The following is a 9,246-nucleotide window of genomic DNA, read 5'->3' as shown; positions in this document are numbered from 1 at the left end:
GAGGAAAGACATGGTCCGACCGAGACTTTAGGAAAATCACTTTGGCACAGACAACAACCCTTCCACTCCTTAGCGTGGTCTTTGAAACAACAAGGAAAGTCGTCACGTGGACAACGGACATGCAGGTTCTCACCAGGCCAAGTCTCACTTGAAGCCTGTCCAGCTTGGACCTCCATAGAATATGCTCCAAGGTCACTCTAAAATCACAATAATGTCTTTCAATCCCCACTACCTCACACATGGTAGATACTTAATAAATGTGTGTGTTACCTGTAGCCCTTGTGGCTCCTTCGAAAAGACTAAAATCAAGAATTGTAGCCACTCACACCCTGATGCCTGCATGGTTGGAATTTCAAGGAGTAGCAGAAGGGAGAAGAGACAAACAACGCTGAATGTGCCAGTCTCGTTCCCCTCTACACTATCTTGCAGCAGCTTCTTGCCCCGAGACTCCCAGTGAGGAGTGAAGCCCAGTACTCCTCTCCTGTAGACCTGGCTTGTCAGAGACCCCTTTGCCAGTCTCTCTATCCACATGACCACACTGTGCTCCCAAGAAAATACTAAGTTAAAAAGATAAGAGGGCAAAAGTTAGGCATACGTTATATGCATTGAATTAAATTGAGCAAAATTCAATACATTTTAAAATAAGGAGATCTTTAGTAGAGACAGACATAGATTTTAATAATTTTTTTGTTGTTGACATATTTTTATCAGCTAAATTTCCCAATGTATTCCTGCTCCTCCCTCTCCCTCCCAAAAACCTGTCCCTTTATAACAAATAATAAGAAGGAAAAATATTTGAACAAAACTAACACAAAGAAAAAAGTTTAATGTTACACATCCATAGTCATCCTCCCCTGCAAATAAAGGCATAGGACAAGTTGTTTGTGGACAAGGCACTCCATTTCCTGACTCCAGGCATTTTCACTGGCTGTCTCCCATGCCCGTGATGCTCTCTCATGTCTACCTCCTGGACCTCCTGACTTTTCTGGGTTCTTTCAAGTTCCTGCTTAAATTTCACTTTCTACAGAAAGTCTTTCAGAATATCTCTTAATTCTGGTACCTCTTCTCTGTTGGTTATTTTCTATTTATCCTATATGTAGCTTATCTGTATACATTAGTTTGCTTGTTCATCCCATTAGATCAGGAGCTCCTTGAGGGAAGAGACTGACCTTTCCCTCGTTTTGTATTCCCAGCACTTAACACAATACCTCACACATAATAGTACCTTAATAAGTTTATTGACTGCCTGCCAAGCTTGGTCATTATAATTTAACAATGTTCAGTTTTGGTTATTTTGTTCTTGGTGCCTTTTCCATTTACATTGTTTTAATTATTTGTGAATATTGTTTTCTTGGTTTATGCAAATTTTTCCATTCTCCCCTGTATTCATTTTTGTCATTTCTCACAGAACAATAGCATTCTATTATATTCATGTACTACAGTTTTTTTTTTTTAGCAATTCCCCAATTGATGGGTGTCTACTATGTTCCAAGTTCTTTGCTAACACAAAAAGTAGTACTATAAGTATTTGGAGATATATGGGGGCCTTTCTTTTTATCATTAACTTCCTTAGGGTAGCAGCAGCATATCGGAATCAAAGAGTATAGACATTTAAGTCACGTCTTTCTACCATTCCAGACTCACACATAGGCAACAGCAGGCAAAACATGTCTGGGCAACCTGGATTGCAGTGATTTAGAACATTCTTTCATGGGGATGTTAATAACTTCCAATTCTTCTTTTGAAAATTCTTTGTTCATATCTTTCCACTAATTATCTCTTGGGGAATGGCTTTGATCATGTATATTTTGGTTAGTATCTTAGATATCAGGCCCTTATCAGAAATATTTGATATAAAGATTTTTTTCCTAGTCAATCATTTCCCTTCTTATCCTTTTAGTATTGATTTGTTTGTGTAAAAGTTTTTCAATTTCACAATTGAAATTTCTTTTTATCTTTTGTGATCACCTCTATCCTTTACTTAAGAATTTACTCCTTAGCCATAACTGTGTCTGATCTGATTCTTTTCTCATTTTTTTATTCAGTGACCTTTAATAACCAGGTTATCTATCCATTTGAAGTTTACTGAGGAATATGATATAAAATATTGGTCTAAAACAAGAGTTCTTCAACTTTTATGTATCAAGAATCTATTTGGCAGTCTAGTGAAACCTATGGACATCTTCTCAGAATAAAGTTTTTAAACACATAAAATAAAACACATGGAATTACAAAGTATGATAGAGCCAACATTTACCAGGGTTTCTTCCTCTTGATTTTCCCTAAAAAGTGACAAAACCAGGACTTGATTGGATCCATGGTGGTACAAAGGCTCACATTATGCCTTCCTGATAGCTTCTGGTGGTATTCAGGTATCTCCCTAGTTGTCTAAGGGCATTAAAAAGTCACACTCTTGGGGTGGCTAGGTGGTGCAGTGAATAGAGCACCCCCCAGAGTCAGGAGGACCTGAGTTCAAATCCAGCCTCAGACACTTAACGCAAGCCTTGTGAAGTTGGGCAAATCACTTAACCCCAATTGCCCTGCCTTCCCCCCTGCAAAAAAAAGTCCCACTCTCTGAGCCTTTCAGACTTCATGATGTCTGGAGATCGTGAGAGTAACCATATCCTGAGTAGAAAGTCCCATATGGAGGCAAAGAAGGCAAAGCTAAGTACTACTGTATACTTTTTCAATATCCTTGCTAAGTTAGGGCTAAGTAAACCTTCTGTCATCACCTGTTCAATGACCTATGAGTGCCTCATTTTATGCTAACATCAAACCTGAAGTAACAAGGTGCTTGCTTCAGAACTATCCATAACATGAAGGAAACCAATTATACTGAAACACAGTGAACAATTAAAAAAAACCAAGTTCATGGACCCCAGGTCAAGAACTTCTGGCTTAAAACAATTCGTAAGTTCACCAACAGTGCATTAAAGTGCCTGTTTTTCCACAGCCTCTCCAACATTCATTATTTTTCTTTTTTGTCAGCTTTGCCAATCTGATGGCTTCCCATGCAGGTGTTCACAGCCAAATAACAGAACAGCTCATTCATAGGCATATTTTACAGGCCTCTCCACTTCCTTTTGCTATAATATAAACCTAATTTATACCGACTGTTTTCCAGTTTTTTTCAGCAATTCTTGTCAAATATAGGGTTCTTCTTCTGAGTAATTTATGTTTTCAGCTTTATTGAACAGGTTTATCAAATTAAATTATTTCTGAACTTTCCTAGACACTATAACTTTTAAAATCAGTCAGGAACCTAGAAACACAAGACAAAAGGGTAAAAGCTGACTAAACTTTCACATCTATCACTGTAGGCACAAATCTGGATTTCTTATCATCCATCTTGAGGAAAAATAGTATACACAGAGACACAGCTGAGAAGCCATGGAAAGGAAGAAAGGCTTTTTCTACAAGTGGTCTAATCTATTTTTCTGTCTCCGGGATAGACCATACCTAAACCATCGTAGACACGCAGACGAGTTGAACAAGTGGTTGTCTTACTGTACCCCTGAGGTTAGCCCAATTCCACATGAGTCCATTAGGTTGGGGTCAAGGCCAGTGTAGAGTAGAGCTTTACCCAGAGGGATCTGTTCCCATTGGTAGTGATTCCTGGGCATGCAGTTTAGTCCTCCATAGACCACATAGAATCTGCCCTCACCATCTATGAGAGTATCCAGGACTCCATTGAACTATTCACGTACTACAAACTTTAGCCATTTCCCCAAGTAATTTAGGCTTTCTACTTTATTTCCAATTAACTACTACTGTGAAAAGTACTGGTTTAAATATTTTGATATGTGTGGGGGGGGGGGTTGTTACTGAATCTTTCACTTTTTTCTACTATATAAGAATGCTCCCAACCCTTTCATTTTACAGAGGAGAAAACTGAAGCCCATAAAAGGAAAATGACTTGCTTAAATTAATCAGGTACTGTCAGAACCAGATCTGAACCTAAATTTTCTGTCTCTAAATTCAGGGTGCTTTTCACTATACCTTGTTTCCTCCCAATGGTTTAGGGATAACAAGATGTAAAACCCACATGAAGTAATTAGCAACTAATTAAGTGCTTCTAGTGAAATGGGATTCAGGGATGGAGAGAGCTGGATTGACTGGAAGAGTCAAGGGGAGGCTTCCTGGAAGAGCTGGGAAGGCTGAGTACGGTTTGAATGGGCAAAAGGAAGACAGGAAGCTGTTTCAGGTCAGGATAACAGTATGAACAAAGGCAGTGGGGCAAAAATGAAAACCTGGTTTTGGTGAACAACAGTACGAGAATGGCCTCAATGATATAGCTATTCACAAGTTAGGTATCCTAGGTGAGGGGGGGGGCATGTTGTAGAGGCTTCTAGTGCTGAGCAGAGGAGTTTGGACTGGATGTGGTCATATGTGGAGAGCCATTGTAGGGCTTGAGCAGGAGAGTGCCAATGAAAATCTTGTATCAAGTAGCTTCTGATGGTGGTAGGGAGACTAGCTATAAACCTGTTATAATAGTCAAAATTGGAGGTGCTTAGAGTGGTGGCAGTAGGAATAGAGAAGAGGTGGAAATGCTGCAATTCAGTCAACATTATGTACCTACTGAGTGCCAGACTGGAAAAGAAAACAGCAAAGCACTCCAGTATCTTTGCCTTGGACAGTGTGGTCCATGGGGTCGTGAAGAGTTGGACACAACCTGAATAACATGTGCCACGCACTGTTCTGAGGACCCAAATTAAAAGGATTACTACACTTATGGCACATTAGGGTGTAGTCAGCAAATACGTATTAAGTACCTACTATGTACTTAGGCTCAGTTTGGGAGCTTGTGGCTGAGTATACCTAGGACTGGGAGCCTTTCCCTGCTTGGGGGCTGGGAGAACTGGGAGTGGTACTGACTTTCCCTAAATTAATCTAATATTCCTCACAACATTCTTGGCTTCAATTCATATTCTCTCTGGGGCAAGAGAGAGAAATGGGTTCACCAAATAACTTGCAATTTACTTTTACTCATTTAAAATATTTTCTAAGAGCCCCTATGCTTGTTTATCCCAACATGACATCCCTCTGTGATGTCTACCATTCTGAGCAGGGATGGAAATCCCTCAGTCTTCCTTGATGTCTTATGTGTTCATGGAGTTGGGGACTCAGCTTGCGACCTGTCAGCTCCCTCAGAATCTTTAAGTTGCTCTCAATTCTTCAGGCCTTGCCATGTAGCTATGATGGGAATGATGCCAACACTTCTGAAAAGAGGATGATTTTTACCTGTCATCATCTACTCCACTGAGAAGCTGTTCAAAACAAGAGTTCTGTTGAAATTTTCCTTCTTATCAAATACTACTTTGGAACCAACCCCATGATGCCAACACAAAGCTTTGGTGAAAAGCAAAGAATTCAGTCAAGCAAAAAAAGAGCTTGTTTTTTTGTTTTTGCTTTTTGTAGGGCAATTGGGGTTAAGTGACTTGCCCAAGGTCACACAGCTAGTTTTTGTGTTAAGTGTTTGAGACCAGATTTGAACTCAGGTCCTCCTGACTCCAGGGCTGGTGCTTTATTCACTGTGCCACCTAGCCACCCCAAGGAGCTTGTTTTTGTCTGTAGCATTGCAAATGGTCTACTTATCTTTTTTTCCTTCCCACTGAACTATTTTCTTGACTAACTGGGCATTATGTAGACACAGCCTAAGGGGATACTGGGGAAGTAACATATTTTCAAACCCACCAGTAATCCCCACAGCCCTCAGAGCAGCATCTGTGTGGTAGAAGGTGTAATAGTAATGGAATTTAAAGATCCCCCTGTATTGGCTTGGTTTTTGGTTTGATTGTGTTAAAACCCAGAGCTTGTGAATCCCACTTGTGGGATGGACTTGTTGACGTGAAAAGAGAGGGCTGGACTGGGAGGAGCTGGTGACATAAATTTAGAGAGACACAAGAAAAGAGAGAGGCATAAGAACTTTTTGGAAGCAGCATCTTGGAGGCAGAAAGAGATGGAGAGGATTGCTGAGGGCCAGTTTGAATTGCCCAGGACTTTTGAGAGCTGCCACCAAGGACTGAGGAGACATGGCTGTTATGCTGGTACTTTGTCTGTTTTGATGTTGTTTTGCCAAATTTGTCCACTGGTGAAAGACAGTCCTGTTGTTGCAGAAGTTTTGGAACCTTGCTATTGGTTCAGAGCTCCTGAGACTGTCCTGCAGACAGAGAGTGAATACTGTCCACTGGTGAAGGACAGTACTGTTGTTGCAGAGGTTCTGGAACATTGCTGTTGGTTCAGAAGCCCTGAAGAAGGATTTTCTTGTTGTATGTTTACAGAAATCCTGGAAGAGGGTTTTGCTAATGTTTTCGGGGGTCCTAGGACTGTTCTGCAGACAGAGAATGAATTAATGAAGACACTGGCAATGTATCTTGTGGCCTTGCTAAGCTTTGTCTCCCCAGGAACAAAGATTGCTGAGAACTTGCCTTGGGTCAAGATGAAGAAAAGACCTCCATTTGGGTATTAAATGCTGTGCTTAGGCTTGTTGTAACTCTGGGGTAGATGGCCTATTCAGTTGTAATCCAAGGGTGGGGAACTTTTGACTTCTTGTGCTTTGTGATTGGACAAATGAATATACTTTACTTATGATTGGAAACTAATCTCCATTTGAGAAGAGGGACTTTGTGATTGATTAAATGAATGTAATGTCCAGGGGTGGAGTAGTACTTGATTGAATTACATTTGGTAAATGCTGTATTTTGAATTATGCTATATGTTGATTCTCTCTGTTCTTAATTTGTCACTGAATAAAATGGAGAGCATCTATGCTGGTATTTTGAACTTTGGGAAGTTGCCTTCGCTTGGCATTAGAAAAGGTGATATATTTGGGAGGCTGTCTCACCTAAGTCATGGCTTCCCATGCAGGTGCTCACAGCTGCATAACAGAACAGCTCATTCACAGGCATATTTTATAGGCCTCTCCACTTCCTTTTGCTATAATCAATCAACAAACATTTGTTAAACTCTTACTGTGTACCAAGCAGTGTGCTAAGCCCTGTGGATACATAAAAAGCAAAAACCTTCCTTGGCCTCAAATAATTTACATTCTAATGGGAGAAATAACACACATGAATCTGAACATACAAGATCAATGTCAAATCAATGGTGGGTATTGTTAGAAGCAATCACACTGGGGACCAGAAGAGGCCTCCTGGAGGACATCACAATAGAGCCTATGAGTATTCAAGGAAGCCAGAGGTTTCCAAGAATTGGAGGTTGGAAGGGAGAACATTTCAGGTAAGGGGAATAGTCATTGCAAAAGCACAGAAATAGGAGATAGTGGTTAAGGAACAGCAAGTGGGCCAGTCGGGTTATAATATAGAGTATTAAATGGGGGTGAAATGAAAGAAAATTAATGAAAGAAGATTGGAAAGGTAGAAAAGGGCCAAGTTATAAAGAGCTTTAAACCTGAGACTTTTAAAGAGACTTAAAATTTGATCCTTGAAGGTAATTGGGAGCCACTGGAGTTTATTGAGTAAGGGAATGACATGGTTAGATTTATACTGTAAGAAAATGACTTTGGCAGCTCAGTGGAGTATGTTTGGAGTAGGGAGAGACTTGAGGCACAGAGACTAATTAGAAAGCTATTGCAGTAGTCCAGGAGAGATGTGATAAACCTATACTAGTATGGTAGCTGTGTGAGTAAAAGTAAGGGGACATATGTGAGCCAGGTTGTAGAGAAAGAAATTAGATAATTTGAAAACTGATTGGATATGTGGGGTAAACAAGAGAGAGGAGGCAAAGATAACTGACTGCAAGGTTTTGAACCTGGTGATGGGAGGATGGTGATGGTCTCAGCAGTATGTGTGGTTTGTCCTAAATTCTCAAAGAGGACCGTGACTTCAGGAAGAAGATGACATGACTTGCAATTGAATTGGATTTAAGTGAGGGAGGGCTGTGCAAAGTCACCAGCCTCACTCTCTCCTCCAGTGCCATCTGGGTCCAATCATGACAACTGGAGTTGACCCAGGATGCAGTGGGAGACCTTGGCCTTGTTAAGCTAAGATCTTTCCCAGTTCTTACTTTGAGTGGGGCAACGCCCATTCAGCGATTAGGCCTGTTTAGGAAGAGAGTCAAGGGATGGCCCCTTTAATAAAAAAAACCAAACCCAGCAATGATAAGGAAGTTCAGAAGAGGGGAGAGTTTGGGTTTAAAATAATGAGGTCTGTTTTAGGAATGTTTTGATTGAGATGCCTATAAGCCATCCATTTAGAAATGTCTAATAGGCATCTGATGGAACTGTCATGGAGCTCAGGAGAGAGACCAGGGCTGGGTAAATAGTGGAAGAAACACCTTATCATCAGATATTGGAGTGAAGGAAGAGATAGTGGGGGACAGTGCCAGAGACACGTAAGATGAGGAGGAATGGGAAAGGACCTTTTGGCAGGTGGTCTCAATTCTGTCAGTTACATGTGAAGAGATTCTCAGCAGAGACAGAAGGGAATAAGTAACATGAGAGGCTTCCGGAAAGAAGAAAAGGTTTGGCAGAGCTGCTGGGTAAGTGTCAGACAGTCAGTTAGAGAGGAGTTGTAGGTGAGGCCTGAGGGCCTCGTCCAGACCTAGTCAGCATGGTTTCAGGATTTTCTTCAGCCACGTTCAGCAGCATATAAGTAGGAGGGAAGGAAGCAGATGAGAGTCATCCAGGAATTGGAGTTAGCAAGGTATCCTCAGTGATGAGGACAAGGCAGCAAGGCCTTCAAGAGAAGAAGATAGTGTAAAGTCTAAGTGGATCAGCCAGGAGTTCAGGATTGGGAAGGGAATTGTGTCCTGTTCACAAGTGTTGGCCTGGGATGGTATTGTAGTATAGAGACATGGGGGGGGGGGAAGGGTCACATTTAGGGCAAAGGGTAGATTTTAAAAGAATGAGATCTAGGGAGAGATGTAAAGATATAAAATTAATATCAGATAAAGGAAATTCAGAATTCTTAAACAGGATAGTAGAAATCTGTGAGTGATGGCATGTCTAAATTCTCTTTGTGTAGCTAAGATAAAGAATTTGTCATTAGAACTGAATAGATTGAGAAACTGGGAAGTTGAAATATTGAAGCGAGCATCCATATGTATGTGAAAGTCCTCTAGCATGAAGGTAGGAAATAGGGAGGGAAGTTTCCTGAGTGATGGTGGAAGATTCTGGAAGTGGTCATTGGGAGCAAGAAGTATTCCAAGTCCTCTACCATGACCATCAAGTCCTGGAAAGAGTAGCCAGTGTTGCCATGTTTTGGTGAGTCAGCTTCCGTGCCAAGG

Source organism: Petaurus breviceps, unplaced genomic scaffold (genome assembly GCF_028583685.1).
Source record: "Petaurus breviceps papuanus isolate PSGF00001 unplaced genomic scaffold, PetGlider_PUasm1.0 90681, whole genome shotgun sequence".
In the NCBI taxonomy this organism is placed as follows: domain Eukaryota; kingdom Metazoa; phylum Chordata; class Mammalia; order Diprotodontia; family Petauridae; genus Petaurus; species Petaurus breviceps.
Note: the sequence above shows the minus strand (reverse complement) of the source record.